General features: G+C 38.9%; 1 protein-coding gene across 1 annotated transcript in view; it reads right to left on the bottom strand.

The window, feature by feature from the left end:
- The window catches only part of tenm1 (teneurin transmembrane protein 1), a 351,544-nt gene that overhangs the window by 190,301 nt on the left and 135,137 nt on the right, over nucleotides 1-26,106 (bottom strand). The gene's annotated exons all lie outside the window — the stretch shown is intronic.

Genomic DNA, 26,106 nt, shown 5'->3' on the forward strand with positions numbered 1-26,106 from the left:
GTTCCATTAATGTGAGATTGTGCTCCAGCACGGCTCTAGTTTTTAACTTTAAAAGAATCTCTAAAGGTAATGTCCCTTTGCTGATATGAAGAACAAAGCAAATGAAATGAATCATGGCAGGTTTTTTTTCCTTTGACACATTCGGAACATCAAACAAAAGCAGCTAGTCAAATCACAAAGTTGCTATGCGCTGGTGGCAGTCACAGGACGGCTGCTGCATGCAGATCAAGGTAAGGAACTTCTAACGACTTCAAACGTCTTCACTGTCTGTCTTGTGTCTGCTGATTGCCAACATCCACAAAAAAGCACTTGACACACGCTTGCACAAAATGGCTGCTTGGTAAAAAAAAAAAAAAAAAAAAAAAAAAAAAAAGTCCTAATTTCACTGCATGACCAGCACGAGCAGGCCTGAGATTTAATGTATGCTTGGATGCACACACCCACGCAGACACACCTTCGCTCACCCACAGTTGATACCCAGCTGATGAGGAATACCTAATTAAAATCCACATAGTTCAAAGTCACTTCTGCAGCAGGAAGAAAAAAAAGGAACTATTTCCTCTGAAATATAAAGCATATCTGTGATAAGCTCTGAGAGCTGAGTCCAATTCGGTCCCATGTTCCACTTTTGCATCTACAGGGATCGGCAAATCTACAGTCCAACATTTCAACATGACTAGCTCCAGCCACTGTTGGTTTAGCTATCTACTCATGCACAATATGAGCGCTTCAAAGCAGAACACTGACGATTACTACGGCCATGAGGGAGACGCCATGCATCATTTAGTTCAGACTAATTGAACTGTCAGCGTGTGACGAGACCAGACATGGACATACACACGTTCCTCACATCCGTGTGAGTACCAGTCAGTCATTTTATTTCCCTTCCTCTTGCTCATATTTTCATTTAAAACGATGCAGTGTGGGGGATTTTCTCATTAGCTCTTCTCTGTGAAATTAGTTGTGATGACTCACTCTATTGCAGGAAAATAAAAAATAAAAGCAACCCAAATGATCTGCCTTCAACATTCAATTTCATGGCTGTAGTTTTCCAAATCAAAAAAATTACTTCTAGTTGCCTGGTCTTTATCAAACATGTGGAATAAAAACAAGCAGGTATAGAGAAGGAAGAAAAGCAATCACAGCTTTCTTTAGAACAAAGGAATACTTTAAGACAGTCCTTTAAACAATGACCCTCTATCAGCTCTACTTTGTTAGAAATTTACATCAAATAGAGCAGCCTTAAAAAAAAAAAAAAAATCACTGCTATTTGTTTCAGATATTTTTAGTGTTGCTCAGACAAAAAATGTTTATTTGGTTGATTGTAATTTTTGATATATATTTCTTCAACTTAAGATAGAAGTTGACACAAAGTGACCTCATAAGTTATTATAAAGATATATACTTCTTTCAAATTATTTTTTCACTTTTAAAATGAAAATTAATGATTACATTGAAGTTAACTTTCTACTTTGGAATAAACTAATTAAACACAGCACCTTTCCACCAATCCATTTTCTACATCAGTGGTTCTCAACTGGTGGGTCGGGACACAAAAGAGGGTCGCAAAATGTGTGCCAAGAAAAAATGTATCAAAAACAATGAAAATGTGTAAAACTAAGTATTTGCATCAAGATTTCTACAAATATATCTGCTTTTCTTTGATTGACAAGACTGTTTTTTTCCAATTTATCAACAAAATTCCTTGTGAAAGAACGATATTTCCATGATGTCTTGGGAAAAAAAGGTTTCCTTCTGATATAATGTACTTTATAAACATGTTTATTTTGTCCTGGCTATTTGATTAATCGTGTTTTGTTCCATTTGGGTTCCAAACTGCCACCTTTTTCATTGATCAAATTGAAATGGTTGAAATTTTTTTTCAAAAATCTTGGTCAGGTATTCTTCTAAGGAGGTAGTCTGATCCCATCCTTCATTTCTTGGTGGTGGGAGGAAGCCGGAATGCTGAAGAACCCACGCATGCACGTGGAGAACATGTTATCTTCACACAAACACCAGTGACATATATAAATATATATATATACTGTATACATATATTTACACTCACTAGCCACTTTATTAGGCACACCTGTTCAATTCCTTGTTAGCACAAATAGCTAACCAGCCAATCCCATGGCAGCAACCTGAGTGCATTTAGGCATGTAGACATGGTGAGGACCACTTGTTCAAACCAAGCATCAGAATAGGGAAGAAATGCAAAGTCAGTGACTGAGCCTGGCCTGGTTGTTGGTGCCAGCCGGGCTGCTCTGAGTATTTCAGAGACAGCTGATCTACTGGGATTTACATCCACAGCCATCTCTTGGGTTTACAGAGAATGGTCAGAAACAAGGAAAATATCCAGTGAGAGGCAGTTGTGTGAGCGAATATACCTTGTTGATGTCAAAGGTCAGAGGAAAATGGGCAGACTGGTTCAAGATGAAAGAAAGGCAACAGTAACTCAAATAACCACTGGATACAACCAAAGTACGCAGAATACCATCTCTGAATGCACAACAAATCAAACCTTGAGGCAGATGGGCTGCAGCAGCAACAGCGGTGCCACTCATGTCAGCTAAGAACAGGAAAATGAGGCTACAGCTGACACAGGCTCACCAAAATTGGACAGAAACGTTGCCTGGTCTGATGAGTCTTGACTTCAGCTGCAACATTCAGATGGTAGAGTCAGAAAACAGCTTAAACAACATGAAAGCATCCTGCCTTTTAATGATGGTTCAGCCTGATGGTGGGGGTGTAATGGTGTGGGGGATATTTTCTGAGCCCCCTTAGTACCATTGAGCATCGTTTAAACACCACAGCCTACCTGAGTATTGCTGCTGACCATGTCCATTCCTTTATGACCACAGTGTACCCACCGTCTGATGGCTGCTTCCAGCAGGATAATGCACCATGTCATAAATGATCTCAAACTGGTTTCTTGAGCATGACAATGAATTCACTGTACTCCAATGGCCTCCTCAGTCCCCAGATCTCAATCCAATAGAGCAGGGGTTCTCAACCTTTTCAGCCCGCGACCGCCAAAATAAAGGTCATTTAGCCTTCTTTAGATGAAAAAACTTTCACTGAAAACATCATTTAAATGGGTTAAAAATTGCTAAAACTGGTTAATAATGGCAAAAATAGTAAAAAAGGTGGTGAAATTATATTTCTAAAGAACATAAATGGGTTAAAAGTGGAAAAAATTGGTGGAAATTGGGTGGAATGGGATGAAAAAGTGATATAAACTGGTAAAATCGGGTTAACTGTGGATAATATGGGCAACAAGGGTGTAAAAAGGGGATGATAGAGGCAATAATGGGTAAACAGAGGCAACAACAGGCAGATAGTGGCAAAAATTAGTTTAGAAGAGCCAAAAACAGGCAGAAAAAGTGATAGAAAGGGTTTAAAATAAACAAAAATGGGTTTCAAGTGAAAAAAATGTGCTAAAATTGGCAAAATCTGTGTTAAAAGTAATGAAAAAAGGGTTAAAATTTGGTAAAATTGGTGCAAAGTCACAACAGTATTATCTAAAAAATAGTCTTACTTTTTTAAGGCATCTGGACATCCCCTCTCAGTGTCTCACCACCCCCAAGGGGGTCCTGACCCCAAGGTTTAGAACCACTGCAATAGACCACCTTTGGGATGTGGTGGAATGGGAGATTAGCATCATGGATGTGCAGCAACTGCGTGATGCTTTCATGCCAATATGGACCAAAATCTCTGTGTTCAGCACCTTGTTGAAACGATGCCACGAAGAATTAAGGCAGTTTGAAGACACTATCAAAAGAATAATTTTACACTCTAAACAGGAAATTTTGGAACAACTTAAAAAAAGTGGATTCAAATGGTGAAAAGTAATTGAATTAAATTCTTTAAACTCAAGTTGACAAACTCCAAGGCAACTTGAGTTGCAACTTCTTAACTTGAGTTAAATAACCATTTTGAATGTGTATCTTGGTATCAGATAACACTTTTTAAACTCATGCAGGTTTCTTTCCTTTATTGAATGCTGAAGCGATGTAATGGTGGACAGCAAAACTTCACAGGGAGCGATTTGATGTGATGCCACAGGGTCACATGACATGAGGACCATTGGTTTGAAGTGAAAGGTACCACTGAAGTCAACTGAAGTTTTAACTCGACTCAGTTGGCTTTCAGGCAAAATAAACAACAAATGTTTTAACTAACACCCATGATTCTCAACCAGACCAACTTAGAAACAGAATTTGAATGAATGGCACTGATGTTTAATTTTTTCAGTGTACCAAGTAGGTCTGAATGCATTATCACTGTTTGCACTGCATTATACTATTCAGCTGAGTGGAACAACTGATCATAGCTTTATAAATTAGTCTGTAGCAGTGCTCACTGAGGGATGACATCTTATTCCCAAACAGATACATTAAGCTTTTCTACCATTCAGTCTCTGATGCTTCATTGTTTTCCTTATTTCCTCTAATCTAAATTGCTCATCCTTCTCTCTCCCCCCCTTCCACACACCCAGAAACATGCACACTCACACACACCTCCGTTGGCCAAGTGTTAACCACTCCGGTAATGACTCTGCAGCAGCAGTCCTTCACGGCTCTCCTATCGTCTCCTCTTCACCACTCCATCCCTCCTCAAAGGCCCCTCAGACCCTACTTCTCCCGCTCCTCCTCATCAGCCTCTCTCTCTCCGTCTCTCTCGCTCTCTTGTTTTATGGCTGTTGACCTTTCGCTAGAACACTTAGCATCTAGAGTCACAGAGCACACGCACACACTGGAGCGGGGACGGATAAGGACCAGAGAACTTGATGAGGAGTGGATGGTGGTGGAGGGTGCAGGTCTGTGTCTGGCTCTTGTACTTTTGAGGACCCAAAGTCCTCACGGCAATAAGAGCCTGGTAATGACATGTTTGTTGTTGTTCCGTTCAGAACAAAGTTACTCGTGGGAATTGAAACGCAGAAAAACTTATGGAGCTACGAGGAAGGACGAGGCTATATTTTAGAATTTATTTTTATTTTTATTTTTATTGAGAAGCAGAGATGATTTGGACATCGAGGATTCTTAAACCAAGAGTCTCATTTATTTACAGTCAGTAATCAGCAGGTCAAGCTTTTCAAGTGTGCATGAGACTCACCAGGTTGAAACAGTGGAAAAAAATAAACAGCAGCAGAAACCGAAGGTTTGTTCATTCACTTAAAACTGGAACGTGTACAGGCTCACACAGGCCACAATAATCACATCATCGTGTTTGAGGTGTAACAGATGATGCTCACACTTTTTAATCTCTGAATCTCTCTAATCATCAGGATCAGTGCCTTGTTATCATGGAGAGTGCTGGTTTGACAGCAGGCACTCGAGGTCATACACAGAATCCCCGCAAAGTATCATGGGATGTCACAATAATGCAGATTTGATCAATAAATAGAGGATGGATCAAGTCCTAGCATTGAATAAATTACTACAAGACTTGAACACAGGTATGTTATCAAATAAACAATCAACAAGGCAAAATCTGACCAATCAGATCAGACTGTATGAATCCTTAGAGACCCCCTAGTCTATTCTTAGTCTCTTCCTTTCTTGATATTAGACTTTACATTATTCTTCAAAAATACACATCTGTTTTATAAAAATCACAGCTTTTACTGCTAATTTGTCACATGTTGCTAGCATCATCAATAAAGACATAGCAATGTCCTGCAAAATGGGAGAAAAGTTTATGGCTACCATTGTCATTTGTTGTTTTGTTGTTTCTCTTGTCCCTCTCCTCTCCCTGTTTTTCCCCTACCCTTACCCCTCCTTCTTGTCTTTTCTTACTCAGGTGCAGCTTTGGCTGATGGCTGTCAACATGAGTTTGGTCTGCACAACGGGGTATAGTCTTTATTATACTACTAATGATTAACCCCTTAAAGCCTTTTGTATCATATTTGATAAATACTTTTATGATACCTCTATCTAATCAATATATCATAAATTACAAAAAAAGCCTTCTGAATACAATCTGAAAAATGATAAAAATGCCCTCAAGTAGATAATCACTTACCAAAAGCACTGAATGTATCAAATGAGATACAAAAAATATATATGCAAAATTTTATGGAAGTTTGGATTTTTTGGATTTCAGTAGAAAGTGACATAATCATTTCAGTTCCAAAAAATTAGAGTTTTCTGGCTAAAATTTGTGTTTTCAGGCTGTAAGGGGTTAACACTAGTTTATCATAATAGGCCACAACAGAGAAACAGTCTAGATCTACCCTCTCTGTAAAGTGTCTTGAGATAATTTCAGTTTTGAATTGGTGATGATAACAAACAAACACTGTCTTCATCTTCATGTAATTGGCAGCATTTCAGTCTGTGTGGATTTGAATGCCACACTGTAGCTCCAAATGTCCTTGATACCTCTCAGAAGACTTCTTAAGTATACTGGTTTGTAACTGAAAGGGTTTCTATAAAATCCATGTTATGATATGAGTCATCATTTAAGGACTTCTGCTGCGTTTCATTTACCTCCGAAGTCAGATGTCTAGAAATGGTGTCACATCCAAGCTAAATGCTTTCCTTGGCTACGAGCTCGTAAAAGGGAGCGACAGAGCTGGTGTTTTGTCGATTTGTGCTACCTATCGGGATCAGGCTATTTTGCATTTGTGTGCATTGGGTAAAAGGTTAGTATTAGGGTTAGGAGTTTTCAAGTATACAATCAATACCCCCACAGTCTATGAATCGACTGCAGTTTGGTGCAGGGATTGACAGGCTGGCGCATGCTGGGTCAGGAAACCTAAGGTTTAGGGTGGGGGTTATCTTTGACAAAGCAGCAGACATAGCCAGAACATGCCCACAAGGAAACATATTTGGATGAGATGATTCAGCTGATTCAACCAAAGCAAGCTCTCTTTAAAGCACTTCTCTGTACTCATATTAAACAGGATGATACACATCACCAGTGCTGCGCAAACATGCTTGAATATGGCTCTGTCTCCAGTAATTTGGGGTAAAAAATGCCCCTTTCCATGCTAATTGGTCTTGTTGAATTAAGCATCTAATGATGAGGATGGTAACAGCACGTCATAAACAGAGTAGAGATTAGTCTACTGTCTGCAAGGGCAGATGGAAAGGCGCTGCAGTTTTTATGGTGCACAAACTTTCCAGAGACCAGGAAACCTGATGACACCTCTGTATGACTTAAAAATAAATAAAATGTTAATAAAGTCAGAAAATATTACTTTGACATTGCTATTACTAAGCCATAACCAGGAGTTGGATCAGTCTGATATGTGTAGCACTGTTACACATAAAAAGTATGTCGTTGTTTTCTTAGGATTTCCTTCATTCAGAGAGGAAACTTAATCAGCTTGTAGCTTAAGTGAACATATCAATATCGCCTTTGATTAAATGCACAGTCTGTTATTCTAAATATGCCACATGGATTGTCAGGACCATGCAGGATATGGGTGATAACTGACACACCTGTTGTGGGTGCAGGTGGAAGTGGATGGTATGTGCTATGTAAGCGGGCGGTAATGGTCAGAAATTCAGTTGGAATAAGAAAAGAGTCCTGTGCGGGGATCTTGTATGCTTCAATTTAAAAAAAAAGAAAAATTATCTACACAATAAAAAAATTATGGAGGCCCTGGAGGGACATCAATTAAATCCATAAGCAGGGCCAGATTAAAACAAAGGGGGGAGCGATATCCGAACATAAAAATAGTCTGCAATTCTGCAGATTGCAATTTTGTGAAATGAAAACCAGTTTTGACAGAGAGCCCAACTCCATAAAAACCTGCAGCCTCAGCGTTTTCAATACGTAGTTTGAAGTTAAATTAAATGTTGGTCTGTACTGGAAACGTGAACCTGAATCTGCATAGCTTAGCTTATCAAAAGGACCGGTACCAGCAGGGTGAAAACAGCCAGCCACGTCCAACTAAGTTTTACTTTCAGCACTGTGACAGTGGCATAAATATTCTAATCTAACACTTTGTGAGAAACCAAATCCTCATATCCAAAATGTCAACCCTTCCTTAGAGTGAATTTCCTGTCACATTCTGGGTTACAGTTAGATGAATTATGCAACTTTGACACAGAGTTTTGTAACCAGCTGCAACAACAGTCTTTTTCTTTACAGCCATCGACTGCTTTCATTTTCATCAACACTACAAATTGGGATCCTGGCTTTTGTGGGATTTAATGAAATTAAAGAATAATTACAGTAAAATCCATAACATTAAATCACACTGGTATATAAGATAAGGTCTATTTCATTGTGGAAAAAAATGTTTACATTTTCTTCCTGCATGGCTCTTTCTATTTCATTCAGCTTAGTCCAGAATGTGCTGTTTCTGTGCAGCTGTGCAGCTCTTTCAGCACCATCTGTTTCACCGTGTGAAGTTTGCACTCCTACCAGCTACTGTGAGAGTATTTGGGCTCTAAGCTTACAGTGAGAGAAGCTAAGTATGGCCCAACAGCAGGCAGGTTGCACTGCCCACTTCTGCAAGTCACCTGTTGTCTTTAAAGAGTAACTAAACCTGTAAACCACTTTTTCACATGGAAATTTAGGATTAGTTAGGGTCCAAATCTTGATATTTTAGCACAAAGTTTTTTAAATCTACATGTTGTGTTAAAAGTGTGCATAGTGACTGCCCTCTACAGGTTGAAATCATCCATTGCAACCTAATTATTTGAAAAGGTTCTCCTGGCAGATTTTACTGATGTCCACATTAATACAAACAGTAAAAACAATTGCACACTGGACTCCATTAAATACTCAGGTAGATCTAAGGTGGATGTAGTGCTGCTCCAAACAAAACCAAAAAGGCTAATTTAAATATATATTTAGCACCTTAAGAGGAATAACATAACATGTTAAGCAGGGGTAAAAAGCAACTAATAACATCTACTCAGATTACTGTAATTGAGTAGGGTTTTTGGGGGGTCTTTGTATTTTTTGAGTACATAATATAATCAGTGCTTGTACTTCTACTTAAATAACTTTTAACCAGAATAACTGCACTTTTGATTGAGTACAAAACTCTCATACTTTTCCAACTCTGTTGACTACACAGTAGCACATACTGAGAGTGTTGATATCTCAGGGTTAAACATTTTTAAGTGGATTTTTTGTCCCAAAGTGCAATTTTAACTCCATTCTGAGTGAAATTAGTCATCAGAGTCAACTGACCTAAGCTCTGCCTGATGTGTTTTCAAGTCCTACATGTGGGTGGAGTTCCCATCATGCCCTTGGGCAGAGAGTTTAGCTCTGTTTGGATGTCGTTTGTTGTTCAGAGATTCCTGCTGGGGTTCTTTTGGTCATGTTCAGGGTGGACTATTGTTGTTTTTGATCTGAGACACTTTTACACCACGATTGAAGTTATCCACTGAGTTAGAGTTTCCACCTCTGACTTTGGTGCTCCTAAAGGACAGACAGCACATATCATCAGCATGCACTGTGGCTCACAGCTTCGGTCTTGCTAGAAGAGACCCACTATGTCACAGATTTCCAAGAGTTTCTGTAGCTGAATCATATTGTAAGAAAATGTAAGACTTTCAAAAATGTCATTTAACACTTAAACACCTGCCATTGGTTGTTTCAGCCCAGTCACATTGCGTTGTGGGATACAAGCAGGGAATATCACAACAGTATTAGCCACTAGCAGCAGGAAAGATTGAAGAATGGATTATAAAATGGATAAAAAGATGTTCAATATTTGAGATACTGGTGTTGATTCAATTTTTAAGGACCCTGGAAACACACTCAAGTTCCAGGGTTGCTAGAAAACATTCTGTAAGAGCTACAAAGGCATAGATAGCGTCATTAGAATGGCACAACAGAAGGCTTTTAGAGGAAAAACATGTAAGTAGCTATGATTTATAGTTCAAAAGTTATGGCTTAGACGGTAAAGGTAAACTTTGAATTAAATACTTTTTGCTTCTACTTGAGTAGATCTATAGACCAGTACTTTCACTTTTACTTAAGTCAATTTTAATCAGAGTAACTGTACTTTTTCTCGAGTAAAGATAAAAGTTGACCACATTGATGTCATGTATTTTTGTGCATAATAATTGATTTAATAATATGACAGTGCTAAATTGAGAAAAATGCAGTAAATATACCATTTAAAAGTATACATTAGTAAAGGTTTAACAGTTTAATCATCATTTCGGCCCTCAAATGTGCATAAAAGTGCTCTGCAATGTTTTTAGATCATGTTTGTTGGCATAAAAAAAACACAATTCAGAAATATTGAGTGAGCCTCTGATTCTCCTCTAAAACTGTGTATTTTGGTTTGAAGAACAAATTTCTTCTTAAGCATGGTTGGTGAATGAGGCCCTGGGAGATTAGCAGTAGAAGCATATTGAAATAAGAATCTACCTCTCTAAAAATACCTCTAGAAATAGCCACTGCCATCACTTCTCGACTGTACTCTACTCTACTCCTGATCCTTAGTGTGGACACACACTCGCAGACACACACTAGGACACAGCATGAAGTCAGTTATGTGAGCAGCGTGTGCTCAGCATGAACCTCCACGCTCGCTCTCTTTTCCCTCCGTCTGTCTATCCATCTCTTACTCTCTGTCCATCTTTCTCTCTTCTTCTCTTGAAACCAGCACATAAGTGCCAACACACATAACACGCAGCGAGGCATTCAGAGTTAGCCCAGTCATTATAGCTGAGGCAGCGGCGGCAGCAGAAGCACAGTGGCGACAGCGAGCAGCAGTGCGGCGAGCTAACAGGCCTAGGCCCCCTCACACATGAATCATTGATCAGCGTGACAGTGAGATGACTGCCAGAGGTAATAGGACGGCACTGCTGTGAGGGGGGTTCTGTACTGTACCCGCGCTGCTGGCTAACCCACTGAAATGTGTGGAGAAGATGTAGCAGGGTGCAGGGGACTGAGGCGGTTTAGTAAGATAAAGAAGTGCTTGATGCGGCTTTAACAAGTTTACTCAAAACTACCAGGGAGAAGAATAAAAAAGAACAGAGTGCTAAAAGCTGGTCCAAAATGGTGGCTTAAAGGAAGCAGCTGCTGCACCTGAACAGCTGGAATGCAAAGACATACGGAAGGCGTATCTTCGCTGTAATAAATGGCAACCTTGAACAACTAAATTCCTCCAGCATTCTTCCAGATACACAGCTTTTAGAGAAGACTATAGGAGCTGGTGGGAGCAGAGATAATGCTAGCTTGCAGTTGCTGCAGCAGCTCTCGCTATTGTTGTTGTCAGGCATGTGTGTCTCAAGATTAGATAGAAATGATTGTGTGCTCCAGTGATGATTAGATTTCACACTCGTGGTAGGAGAAAGAGCAGGAGATAGAGAGAGGAATTGTGTGTGGGTGTGCATGGTTGTGAAATGTGTTACACCACATGCAGCTATCTGGTGTTGGTGTTGCAGAGCCTGCCTGGGCTGAGGGACACAATGGGTGAGATTGACTGTGAATATACTGTCTTATCGATAACCATTACAGCCAAGGTAGCGCAGCAGTCAGTTAAAAATGATTTATCAATACTCGAGCAGAAGAGGAAACACACCCGGGCTTGATTGCCAAGTTCTTTTTCGCTCATGCACATAGCTAACCGCCAACTATATTCCATCTGACAAGCAAAGACTACAGCTGGCTTTGCCCTGCAGCGAACACTTTCAAGAGCATCAGTCATTCGATTTAGTGTGTAGTTTAGCATGTACAGTAAAAGCAATTTCTCATCCAAGTTCTGCATGGCTTTGTCAGCCTCTAGCTAAGCCACAACTTCTGAGGGATGGGAGAAAGAAAGAAGGGCAGAGGCAGATAAAAGACACAGGGAGAGGCGGAGAGGGGAGGAAAGACGGAGACGGGGAAAACAAGTGTGAAGGAGAGTGAAGGAGAGAGACTTCAGAGCCATCTGTGTCTAAGTCAACGTTGGAGTAGAGACTGAGAGCCCGCGGGTCTGTCTGCCCTCCCGCCTATGCGCCTGTCGGGCCTTGCGACGCTCTGACAGACAAGAGGTGCTAAAGTGTTTTTCTTACTCCCCTCCGTCGACCTCCTGAAAGCTACTAATACAACTGTCATGACTGTTTAAGTGTGTATCTTCACGTGCTGACACTTCCTCAGTGTGTGAGAAGAAGCAGCGTCTCCACAGTAGGACTCCTCACCATCCGTGTGACCTTGCTAATCTGGAAGTCTTGTTTGGATAAAAGGATCAAAAATGAAGGGAAGAGGGATAAAGCGAGAGCGGAGGTGGAGACACACTACTCACACCTCAAATGATGAGATTTGCCGTATATCCTAGTGTTTATTTACCGGTAAAAGTCGCTGCCGCTGTCATCTAGTTAGTCATGGTAGCGGCGGTGCACCAAGTCCAACAGATCACAGCATCCTGCTTCACGCATCTCTCTGTTGTTCTTTCATTCCTAATCACGCCCCCTCTCCCGTTCTGTCAGAGACGTCCTCTCTCCCTGTCTGTCTCCCACTCGCTGTCTTACTGTTCTGGTCTTTTTCTGAAAGCTGAGTCATGTTACAACAGACAGAATAGTGTTAAATGAGCTGGGGATCGGCGCCATGTTAGAATCCCCTCGGGCAAACACCATCAGCCACCACTGAGAGCTACAACACTGCAGACAAACAGGGACTCATAAGTGCTGCTCACAGTCACATAAAGCTCGATCCCTCGGTGTTTGCGCGTGGGTGTTTGACTGCATTTGTGCGTGCGAGTGTCACAGAGCGGATGAGACGAGGGAAAGAAGGGTGCTGTTCATGTCTGCTTAAATGTGGGTAAGCTTGTCTTTCCTGGTGAACTATTAGAGCTATTGAGGCTGTTTCACTGAAGCCTCTCTGACCTTCTTTAGACATTTTACCAAAGGGCTCTCTCACCATTCCGAGCTTTCTGACCACAGTCTGTCTGGCCATTTAAAGCAATTTTACCAGAGGCCTCTAAAGCTGTTAGGGCACTTTTAGCAAAGGCCAGCTGCTTTCTTAGAGCTGCATCAAACGACTGAAATAGGGGACTGAAAACAAAGGGAAACTGGACCAATCAATACGGACCCCAATGAGGCATGAAGCAGCTGGCTGAATGAAGCTGGGGCTGAGGAGAAAACACACCTTCACAGGAGCACACACATCACCCTGATCATGAAGTCACTTACGGATCTTTACCTACACACACAAGATTACACAAAAGACAATTAGACATAAAGATACATGCAGGGTTCACTGGTATTGTCTTAAAAAAGCTCTCATCAAGTTTAATTATATTTATCAACTTTAACCCTTTATAGGGAAACAAACCATAACAGTCATTTCAGCTGACTTCCTTCCCAACTCCGTAAGATACAGCAGAACTAGAATTATTTTTCTCAACCAATCAGTGGAGATCAGTCAATGTCATGGAAAATGACATCACAGCAACTGACCAATCAGAAATGTCTCAAACTTCCTATTTCCTCCAGAACTTGAAAAATGCAGTTTTACATCTCTGTTGGCCCCACACAAACGACCCTGACATCCTTACTAACCACGATAAGGCGATGAAACTCACACACCACACAGGTGAATAGAAGAGCTACATATGATTGGTTTTGTTCGTATAGAATTTCTTGCAATCACTGAGATTTTAGGGAGAAAAATGGAGGAACCGTTTTGAAACATATGCTCATTTAGAGGTGTGAAATGTTTCATCTAGCAAGCCATACTAAGAGTTCTTTCAAATAACAAACAAAAAGCTTATAACTTATTGTGATTTGGGATGGTAGAACTCTATAATGTAGTAAGCTGTTGCCACAGGTTTGTAAAAAATCAAAGTGATCCAGTGGTAAATTTGAGAAATTTATAGAAATTTCATAGGTTTAAATAGAAAGGGGGTGTTTTTGGTCAGTTTTAAAACCTTATAACATTTCTAACATACGTGTGTGGTTTAAATTAGTTTTTATTTTTTATTGTACTTGTATTTTTCTGCTTGAACTTATTTGAACATTAAATATTTGTGAGTTTTCTGGTGGAATTAACATGAAAAATAAACGGTATAAATCACAAAATATATGTGAGTTTAGTCAGTTTTACAACAGTAAACCACTTTTATCAAATTTCAATGGCATAAATCAGATTTTTTCCAAAGCCTCATCAACTAAATTTCCTTAGTTATACAATAGCTGTAATTATTATAGGCGTCCTGTTGGAATTGCAAGATAAAATCTTTATTACTTATCATGTTACTAACTGCATTCTGAGATCAGTCATGTCTTTACTCTTAAGGAGGTCTGAATTTAAAGACAACCTCACCGTGTCTCGTAAATGGCTGTATATATATATTTTTATTTAAACAACTTTTTAATGTGCAAGTCGATACCCGTTAGACTATATTTATCAATTTTCCATTATTGGCTCTTCATTTGCATACACTTTATGGATTTATTGTAACCATAAACAGGCAAAGAACCATGTGGTCACCTCATTGACTGTGATTTTTACCATAATATGAATAAGAATAAGAATAAGAATTATAAGATGAATAAATAAATAAATGTGAGCTACTTTTCAAGTATAATATCATGTTTACAAAGCATTTTTTCCCCATTCTTGTCTTCTTGTTTTTAGTCATACTCCATGAGGTTAGAGAAATTGCAATGTTAGAGTTTGATTATTACAATATATTTATATATACAGTGCTTAACAAATTTATTAGACCACCACCCAAAGTAAGGTTTATGCCACAGCTGCCCTAAATGAACAGCATTATTAATTACCAAAATCATTTTTTATGTTTCTGCAATGGTTAATACGACAATATGTAGAAGCTCATAAACAGAAATGATATTTTTAATGCTAAAATATAATTATTATTGATATCCATGAATTTTCAAATTTACTGATTTACAAAAAACTGAAAAAAATAGTAAAGCACATTATTATTTCTTGATTAATATGTGTAATTATAGTTATTTACTTGCATTCCTGAACAGAAAAATGAGTTTTAGTGGTTGAATGTTATGCTTGATTAATTTCTGACTTCTCAGAGAAGCCCAGTGAGCCGGCTCAAATTTGGCTGAACTCAGTCTGAAATCCCTCATTCCTGTTCAAAATGGTAAAACGTGGAGAGCTCACTGAAAATGAAAGAGTCCGCATTAAAGCACTTCATGATGCTGGTCTCTGAGACAAACATGACAGGTGGTCTAATAAATTTGTTAAGCACTGTATATTTTGTATTTTCAGCAGATTTTTGTCATGTTTTCTTCATGTTTTCAGTTTTCTGACATCTGAAACTGATTTGTGTGAGTGAGGAGGGAGGGGGGGCCCACATTTCCCCCACAGACTGCAAGCTGCCCACCCCAGATTTAAACAAACTCCATGCATCAAACACTTTTTTTCTCTTTTTCGAAACACTGATTCTAGAACTAGGGGATATGACATAACAGCTCTACTAAGAAACTCTTACTCCTTGGTGTAACCGTACCACAGCTTTAGGAAATTGAAAGGAATAATGGATCTGACTGAACGTTTAGGTGCTAACACCCCCTCCTCTTCCTAAAACAAGCTGGTGATGATCTACTACTCAACATGGGGCTGCACAACTTTGGAAAAAAATATTATTTTCTTTCTTTTTCTATTTTTAAGGGCTGTCAAAATACTGAAAATATTAACTCTTTGCGCCTTTAAGCTATTGACTCATTTTGTCTCTCCTGGACTCATTGTTTTAAAAGCTTGAAAAACATCAATGCTGTGGTGCATAGTCAAGGTCTGAACGTCCTTTAGTTTAGGAAAACCTGGGCTTTAAGAATATGTGTGTTAGAGTAATGTCACTTAAATTCTAAAAAAAGTTATGGGACTATAAAGACAAAAGAAAAAAAAACACGTTGGTCAATTAGAATTTTGGCTGCATTTGCAAATTTCACCATCTTGCGTTTAAAATGTTTTAAAAAAGGAAATTATCATGGACTGCTAAGCAGTGGCTTAACCACAGTGTGCTGAAAGGGACAATAAGGAATGCCATTAATGCAACTGAAAAAGACGAATCCCCTAATTATGGACCTTAACTGCATTAACACATGCATTAATCCTAACAGCTATAATTAAAACATCTCTTTAACACTTTTGAAGCTGTTGAAATGCAGATGCAAATTGCTGCTGTTAGTCGTGAGACATGCAAAGTTGATCCAGTCCAGCACATAGTCCATGTTAAAGCCCCAAACGCACCAGCAGAGATGTTTAGCAAAGCCAGCACAGTCTCTTAACTTGCAGAGCACACCTGTTACATCTGGTTTTCCTCTCTGCTATGCTGCATTTTACTTATACTGACACCTGCTATCAAGGAAAAGGCTGTGTTATTGGTAAGTAAGCTTGCAGGCTCTGCTCTTCAAATGTTGGAGCACACATGCTGACAATAGAGCTCATAGTGAGCTGTCATTTGTCACCAGTTATGCTGTTAGGGTAGTTTTACATGCCTGGAAGAGTGAGTTATTGTTGCCATCAGTTTTGTCTGGCATGTGCACTACAACACAATGTATAAGCTTCAATCAGTGATGAGGGGTTTTCAAAAATAATTTGTATGACCAAAAGTAGAACTGGTGATAGTAATGATAGCAGTTTACCAACCAACAGACTGTACTTAACTTCAAGCTCAGAAAATACCTGGATTGAAAAAAGAAAAACAAGATGAAGAAAATGTGAAATAATCAAGTAACACTCTTATCTCATGCTTCTATTCCAAAAAGTGAACTAAAAAGCAGTAAATTGTTATTTAATCTGATTCAAATGGAAAAATTAGCACTATACAGTATAATGGACAGCCTTAACACTTGTGCCCTCCTCAAGTGTACGACCCTCTGGACACCTTCACGGCAAAAATGTACACCAACAAAAAACTGCCTTTATATCATCATACATGAATTTTTTTCTACATTTTTTTCACAAATCTCTTTAAACTCTCTTAAAGTAACTACAGACTTGCTCAAAAATACCAAACACTCAATCCTACACTACACCATATCATACACTCATGCAATCAAATCAGTTTGCTGCTAATCTTTGACTCATCCAGGACTCTTATCACCTCTAAAGTCCCATCTTTCTACTATCCATTCTATAGTAAATAATTATTTTTTGTGTTTTTTTTTTTTTGTAGTAAAAAATTAAATATTTAAAATAATCAAAGTGGCATTTAAGGGTTAAAATTCTGAAAATTATTACATGCTTTGTTTTTTTTGAGCAAGTCTGAAGTTGTTAGAGAAATTTGTGAAAAAAAGTAGAGAAAAATAAGATGATTTAATAGCATTTTTATTGTACGTGTACATTTTTGCCTCAAAGGTGTCCAGAGGGCGTCCTGATGTTAAAGTGTTAAAGCTGGAACTACATAAAAATACTCATGCAATCAACTCAATTTTGTTACTAATTCTTGACCCATCCAAGACTCTTATCACCACCAAAGCCCAATCTTTCTACTGTTCGTTTGATGGAAAATATATAATTTTTTTTTGTGTCTTTTTTTTTTTTTTGTAAAAAATGAAATATTACAAATAACCAAACTGGCACTTAAAGGGTTAAAATTCTGACAAATTATTTAATGTTTGAGCTGAGTATTTTTGAGCAAGTCTGAAGTTGTTAGAGAAATTTGAGAAAAAATTTGATAAAAATAAGATGATTTAATAGCATTTTTATTGTACGGGTACATTTTTGCCTTGAAGGTGTCCAGAGAGAGTCCTAATGTTAAAGCTGGAACTACATAAAAAATACTCATACAATCAAATCAATTTTGTCACAAATTCTTGACCCATCCAAAGCCCAATTTTTTACTATCAATTTCGTGGGAAATAAAATTTGTGTTATTTGTAGTAAAAAATGAAATATTTCAAATAATCAAACTGGCATAAAAGGGTTAAAATTCTGAAAATAAATTAATGGTTGAGCTGAGTATTTTTGAGCCAGTCTGAAGTTGTTCAAGATGTTTATGAAAAAAAAAAAGAAAAAAATGTTGATGTTTGATGATTTTATGGCAATTTTTTTGTACATTTTTGGCCTCAAATGTTTCCAAAGTCCAAAATGCATCAAAAGATTGTAAATGACACATAAGAGTAAAATATGATGGATGATTTCTCGAGGGGGGCATAAAGGTTAAACACATACATCCACTGATGCAGACACACATAGAAGGTTAACATTTTCTGAGTGAGCTAAAATTTTAGCTCAGATTACTAACATCTGTTTAGTCAGAGCACACAATGCCAACTCACGACTCAGAACATGGCAGCATAGTTGTACTGCGATTGAGTCACAGTGTGTGACAGCGTTTTTGTGTCCAACAGAACTGCGCTGAGCCAGAACTCTGCTAATGGAAAGGGTTCTAGTTTCCAGGCCCGACTGGAAACAAGCTGTAGCAGCCAATCTTACCCACTCAGCATTGCTGAGAGGATAATTGGTTGCCAGTTGCCCTCCTTGACAGAGCTGCACAATGAAGAGGGCAGCAGCTGATCCCAGACAAACAGACCACCTGTTCAAAAACTTTCCTTAGGGAGGAAGCAACGTTTCATTACGGCCCGCAGACTCCACATTTCAACAGCTTCATTCAGACAGCCATCACTGGACTCTGCTGACCCTCCGACTTTACCTCCGTATACGGCTCTGGCCTCCTGCCCACCACCTGCCATCACAACAGACTGTAATCCCCACTTTACAGATTGCTCACTCCGCTGAGGTTATTACCAAAGTACAAGGTTGTACCAGCTAATGTATACATTGTGACTGCAATAACCATCAGACAAATCTGCATATTGACTTGCCTTTTCTACCTCCTACTTACAGCATCAGGATCTGATGTTACATAGAGTTGAAAATGTTAAAATCACTTGAAGCATTTTATCCTACTCAGTTCAACCAGCATAACATGGCTGCAGAATTTGTCTGATTGCATGTGGGACTCAGTTCAGGCAGAATAAAAGCAACACATCTTCAGCAGAGTGAATCAGCACTTTGGGGCTTTTTCATTTCAGAGTTGGCGTATCCTTTTTTATTTTTGGCATGAGTTTTTACCACATTGGTTTATTCTAAGTCTTCGCCTCTGTGTCCTTTTCAAGCAGTGCACTGGAAAATGAGGCCAAGGAGTTTTATAGCCTACATTTCTGTTGGGACTCTTTCTTAATTACTTTGCAAATTAGGACTCAATTGTAGCTCACATTTGAAAAATGAATTATAAAATCTATAACCACAAATATATCTGTTAGTTACAGCTGCCTTGAGAAAGTGGACTAAACCGTTCGTAGATAATGTTAAATGGTTTAAGTTTTCAGTGGTCAGTGAGTTACAGAAAATTAAAAAAAAGAACTGGACGCCTGTAAGCTGAAATGATAACAGTGAATATTAAATTAGGCTGCCTACACTCTAGAAGGTTTTTAAATCTTAACTGACTGTACAAACGTGGGAGACCCACACAGAAGGACAGTTTCCGTTATTTTCACACATTATTGATGCTGGTACATTTTAAGGCTGTACCCGGATATCCGGAAGTAGAGAACGCCTGCAGAAGTGTGTAATAAAGGGCTCAGTTCAAAGTCCCATCCTGTGTGTACATAGGCTAGTCTGGAGTCCTTCACTGATGAACTCGAGTTGTGATTTTGCACGACTGCACCGGCTAAAAGCTTTACTAACCGTGTGACAGTATCATGGCACACTTCATGAATAAGAAATCTGCATACATATCTAAATTTAAAGCCGCTGTTGAAAATAACTCATACTAAATCTTGACTAGAGCCGACCGAAAGACATGTTGGAGACTCCACAGGTGGCAGCATCATGCTGTGGGGATGCTTCTTGGCAGACGGCCCTGGAAGGCTTCAAAAGGTAAAGGGTAAAATTAGTGTAAGCTGGATCACCTGTGTACAGTAAATGTGTGTCAAGTGATGTTATTATAAAGACACCTGTGTCTGGAAGGTCCTGTCACTGGTTAATTTGTATTCCTCACTACCATTACACCATGAAGACAAAAGAACACTCCGAGCAAATCAACAAAAAGGTTATTGAAAGAATAAGTCAGGGGATGGAAAAAAAAAATCTCCAAGGGATAGAACATCTCCCAGAGTTCAGTTCAGTCCATCATCAAGAAATGGAAGGACTATGACACATGTGAAGATCCGCCTAATTTAGACCATCCTCAAAAACTGAGTGACCATGCAAGAAGGAGACCAGTGAGAGAGGCCACCAAGACATCCACGACTACTCTGAAGGAGTTACAAGCTTCAGGGGCTGAGATGGGAGAGACTCTGCATTCAACAACAGTTGCCCACGTTCTTCAACAAGTCAAAGCTTTATGGAAGAGTGGAAAAGAGAAGCCACTGTTGAAGAAAGCTTGCATTAAATCTTGACTAGAATTCATCGAAAGGCATGTGGGAGAAAGGTCTTTGGTCTGATGAGACACCAAACACACCATCTGTGGGGATGCTTCTCGGCAGCTGGCCATCGAAGGTTTGTAAAGGGAGAGGGTGAATTAATGTGGTAAAATATGGGAAAACCCTGGAGGACAATCTTATCTTAACTACTGCTTGGGAGAAGATTTAAAAGAAACAATGCATACAGCCTGAAGCATACAGCCAAAGCTACACAGAAATGGTTTAGAGACAACAATGTGAATGTTGTGGAGTGGCCGATTCAAAGCCCAGACTTCAATCCAATAGAGAATTTGTGGCTGGATGAGAAGGGCTGTTCATGCCATTGACTTTATAAAAATCTGTTTTCATTTTGGTATTAAAGAGATTTCTTTTGTCAGATAAAGCCAAATTATATGGACCATGACTGATTTATAAAATCAATAAAAGGCTCAAACATCCAAGGGCTGAATATTTTTTACACTGTGCTTATTACTACGTTGTTTTTTTATTTGAGAGGGGTCTAACTGCAGATTTTCCACTGTCACGCTGCCCTTAAGGAGAAAGGTATTGCTGCAGCCTGGAGACCTCTTGTGTCATACCTTCTCCTCTTATAGCCTTTTGTGTCATGCTCCATTGGCACATAGCCTGGGCATTTACAACTAAACCTATGCAGCCCTGATCTTAACCTGAGCCCTAATGGAGTATTTTTTAAATTAACTTTAAATAAATAACAAAGATTTGGCCCATTTCCATCTACAACTGTGGTATAACAGACCTTAAGGGGAGGTCAGCAGCCCGACTGTCTTATGATAGTGGAGAAATGTCGACTCACCCAGTACTGACTTCAACTATTAAGTGAGTTTCACAAGGGCCAAGAAAACTGCAAACACTGATTTTATTTTTTTGTCCTAATCCAAGCCTGTCAACATTTAGTTTGTTTGTTTTTAATAAATATTTATGACGTCTTATTATATTAACATCTCAGGGACAAACATTTTTATTCTGTTTTTGAATGAAGGGAGGGGGAACATGTATTTTTTTAATCTGATTTATACTCCCAGGCCTATTTTTTTTCTTCTTTTTGCAAGCATTAATTTCCCTACACTCCACTGCACTTTTCCAGGTTACGACAGCTTAACAACTTTGTGTCTTGATTTTACACAATAAAGAGACCTTTCTCTAAATTAAATAAAAATAACCCTTAGTATTTACTTCTGGAACTTTTTGAGCTGGCATCAGCTACTTTTCATCAGATACAGCTCCCCTGTTCACACACTGTAACAGCTGCTACTTATGCAGGTTTAGAGCCGGGTACAGTCAACTGACCTGCAGTCAGACTGAATCATAAAGGGCCTGCATTAAGAGAGCAACTGTAATGTAACATCGATCAATAGTTGTTCTACTTCTAAAAAATTTGCACTGGCACCAAAACCAAAATCAATTTCCAGAGAGATTTTCACACAAACAACTTCTGAATGGCACAGTTAGCTTAAAGCTAAAGAGATATTATGCAGCAGGAACATAATCCCCTCTCATCATCTCTTATTTGCTCTTATCTCTCCATCTCTGCATTAACCTGCTTTAGCTTTATTTTTTAGAAGGGTTACAGGGTTCTGTCATTGAAATAAGAAATTAACTTTGATAGAAAACTTGATAAAAGCACAAGATAGGCAGTCATTTGCAGATGAAGGCATCCATTTATATTGCTAGAAAGATGGCAGGATGGCGGTAGGGTGGGAAGGTGGGGGGGGGTTAAATGGCTATTTTTGCCACCTTAATCATTCACTATAATTTGCACTATAAAGTAAGTAAGTTGCATTATTTTTTCAAGTTGTTAGTCCGTCCATTTGTCCAGGCTGTTCCTTTGAAGGTGATATCTCCAGAAAGCTTCATCAGATTTTCATGAACCACAGAAGATCAAAGGTCAAGGTCTAGCTCGCTTGCTTTCCAGATCATTCTTGTGAACCTGATATCTTTAAACACTTTAAGGTTGTTTTTTTTTTTTTTCAAAATTGTACAACTATCAAGTAAGAATCCAGGATGAACTGGTTCATCCAGGTTAAACTTTGCCAGCAGCAGCAGGGATTAATGAAATTAATGGCTGGGCATATACAGCAAAATCATCAGTACTAATTCAACTCCAATACTGTTAAACGGAACAGTTTCTCCACGTTTATGTAATTCTCACAGGTTCCAAGTTAAATCAACACAATGGGAGGTGTTAATATTTTAACTTACTCTTTAACACACTGTTTGCGTGCATTAAAGGGGACATATTTTACCCTTTTAAGATAAGTTCATATTGGTCTCAGAGGTCCCCAAAACATGTCTGCGAAGTTTGTTGCTGAAAAAACACTCCAGTATAGAATTTTTGTATGTCTAAAAAAACCCAAGTATCAGCCCTGCTCAGAACGAGCTGTTTCTGAGTCTTTCACTATAAATGTTAGTGAGTTGTCTGATTCTGCCCCTGACTCCACCCCTCTCAGGAAATTGATGTGGCTTAATGGATATGGCCCTCCTGCCATACTTGAAGGGATTGTGGACAGGCCAGGGGCACATATTTTTGTTTAAAAAAGCCTTAAAAAGTGATTTTTGCACAATATGTCCCCTTTAAAGTAAACATTAGAGTATTCTAACATAATATTTTGATTATGGAGCAGAGAGACAGATGCAGAGCTAAAATATTAGTCAGCACTACCTCTCTTTGTAGACTAATGCCTGACACAGGCAGGGAGTGACGGACTCAGTGGGTAGCTTCACTCATGGTGCAAACGTGTTAAACATGAAGAATACCAATAATTCAGCAGAAACATGAGGAAAGGAATCTCAGCAGTTATCTTGGTGTAACAAGCAACACCTACACACATCTAAATACATCTAAATTCATCTAAATACACTCTGCCCGAGGGCATGGTGGGAAAACTCTGCCCCCAGAATGTTTAACATTGAGAATTTAACGATCAGTTTTTGCTGCTGGTGTCGGAAATGGTTTGATGACTTCACTGTAAAGTTCACTCTAGATGGATTAAGTGTGTTAAAGGACATAACCTTTGAGGAACGCACAAATCAGAATAACTATGACCGTTTTTCACCTGTCTTATCTGTAAGTAGTTGTCAGAAAATCTTTTCCAACACTTCTCAGCTTTAGTCCTTTTAATCATTTGCAGCAGCTGTAAATGAACATCAAGATGATAAAATAATCCACCAGTGTCAATAACTAATATGACACATGTGCTAACATTAGCACTGATAGTTACCAGAGGCTTTAACACTAGACTTAACAGTCTCTACTGTGGCTGTCATAATGAGACAGCGAATGAAGCAGCTGACAGAGTAAGAAACTGTTACCCGTCATGTTATATCAGTGCCTTCTGTGGAATATCACATATTTTAACTCCTGCAGAAACAATACAACTGCAGGGAGTAGTGTATTTAATATGGTTTGCTAATGTGACTTTGCTGCTATCTTTGTTTCAAAAATAGCAGTTAATACTTCACTGTCTGCATGTTGTGGTTCATTATCTGAGCATAGAAGTGGAGCTTGTTAACATAGTTGGTGGCTGTGTGTTTTTTCAGCAGTCCTGTTTTTAAGTTCCTGTCAGGGAAGAAAGGGCTACACTGAAAAAAGACAGGATCATTTCTTAGAACGATGCTCATGAGTCTCAATACAAGCATACTGTCATAACAATTTCACCAAACTTACATGGACAATAAATGCTTAACACAGGACAGACTCTTCTTGATGGATTGTGTATGGTTGGTCTTCTGTCTCCTAAATTGTGTTTTGAACATGTAAGAAATGCTGGTCAATAAAAAAGAGTGGAAAAGGCACTTAATTCATGATAAGCTTTAATCTGCCTGATGCCAAAACAGACGGGGTCTGCAAGGGCACTGGAAGGACAAATCCAGATCATGGGGGACAAACTAATTCATTTAGTGAATTCATAGACGAATGTTTACACTTATGAAACACATTTAACGGAAAACGAAAACAAAAATCAGGATGCTACAGTCTAATTTCTATTCCTCTGTTCTGGTGATAGCTTAGGTAGGAGGCATTGTTGTTTTCTGGTTGTCCATTTGTCCGTCTGTTTGCTCGTCCCCTCCTGGAGGACAAAGGTCAAGTTAAAGGTCATTGCTTCAAGCTAATGCCTCGCTTGTGATTGCTTTGAGGGTTTGACTTTGCACATATGTGCACTGTGAATCAAAGATAAACTGATAAGATATTGAACGTCAAAGGTCAAAATCATTGGGGCTCATGTTCATTCATTTCTTATTAGATTTCTACAAATCACACTGGCATATCCCCCTACCTAAAGCTAATCTCCACCCTAAACACCATGAGTAAATCAGATTTCTTGTAGCTATGCAATGTGCCCTGATATCTAGCTTGCAGACTTCCTGATTTTACGGTTATACCTTTAAAAAAAAATAGTCAAATGATGTGCATGGTGTAACTGCAACACTGATACAAGTTAACCTGTTTCTTTCCCCCCGATGTAAGAGGGACCATTATTTATAGCCCGACACATTGTGTTGCTGCACATCTTGCAGTCAACTTTGCTATGCAATATTACTAAAAGTTTGCTACCTTATGGCCAACTTCAATATTTTAACATTAGCATTTTTGTTCTCTGATATCAGTGATAACTGTAGCCACGGGTTGTAGCAAAGGCCGGTTCAGACGACAGAATTTTTTTGATCGTTCATGGCTGCACCACATCAGACTATGCAACTAAAATCTTGTCCTGGCTAAACTACACGTGATCCCAACTGTATGCTGATGATGCATGAATTTAGCTTGTACCTCCCTGTACTCTTCATAAGACTAAACTTAGGACTTTTAAAATGTTGTTTAACATCAGACGGCTGATGATTCTTCTGTATGCTTGTTATTGAGGTGGTAGTGGGTGTAGGTGGGAGGGGAGTCTGTGATATTTTGCCAACGCCACTTACATGCACCAGGGGGTCGAAATATTAGGAACACCTCTTGCAACAACAGCAACACTCGCTATACTCTCAGTAAAAAACATAAAGAAGAATGCATCATCTCTCTGACAGTGTCAACAACATTTACAAAGACAAACACTGAAGTAGAATTCATGGGGATGTTGGAGATGTTGTTGATGTGCTCTACATTACACAGATGTGTCTAATGAAGTGGTCTGTGAGTGTTTTTACAAATAATGGATTAATTATTATCTGTAGGTAAAGGTTAAGTGGAGAAGCACCACCATTAAAGTCATCGGTAAATCATCATTTGAAATGTGCCTCTCTGATGTCCGTCTCTATCTTTCTGAACTGTGAAGTCATTATGAATCAAACTCCGACCAGAAATGCTCCCCAAGCCCCACGAACCTGGTCGTAACTGGTGTTACTCTACTTTGCTCTGGTCTTACCTGGCAGCATATGGCTGCATGAGTGAGTGTAATATTTCGCCCCATTTCATTCCCATTGCCCCATTGCATTCAGTGTGTCTTTACTGACTTGGCTAAAGTGTATAGCTAGCTAATGTTAAAGACTCTGTAAAGTGAAATCCCATGAACATGTGAAAACTCAGATCTACATGTGACTGAATTTTGGATTTAGACTGTTACATTGTTTTTCACTTCTTTCCTTGCTTGGTTTAATTTGGGTGGGGCAAATATATGGGCTTGTGATGTCACCAGCCCACAGTGGGGTATAACCCCGCCCCTCTAACACAGCAATATAAAATCACGTAGCATTCAATCTCAGAACAGTCTGTTGTTAGCTGGTGTCACTGCCTTCATTGAAAGAAACAGTAAGTTAAATGCTGTTTTTTGTTCAT

Source organism: Cheilinus undulatus, linkage group 10 (assembly GCF_018320785.1).
Source record: "Cheilinus undulatus linkage group 10, ASM1832078v1, whole genome shotgun sequence".
NCBI classification, from domain to species: domain Eukaryota; kingdom Metazoa; phylum Chordata; class Actinopteri; order Labriformes; family Labridae; genus Cheilinus; species Cheilinus undulatus.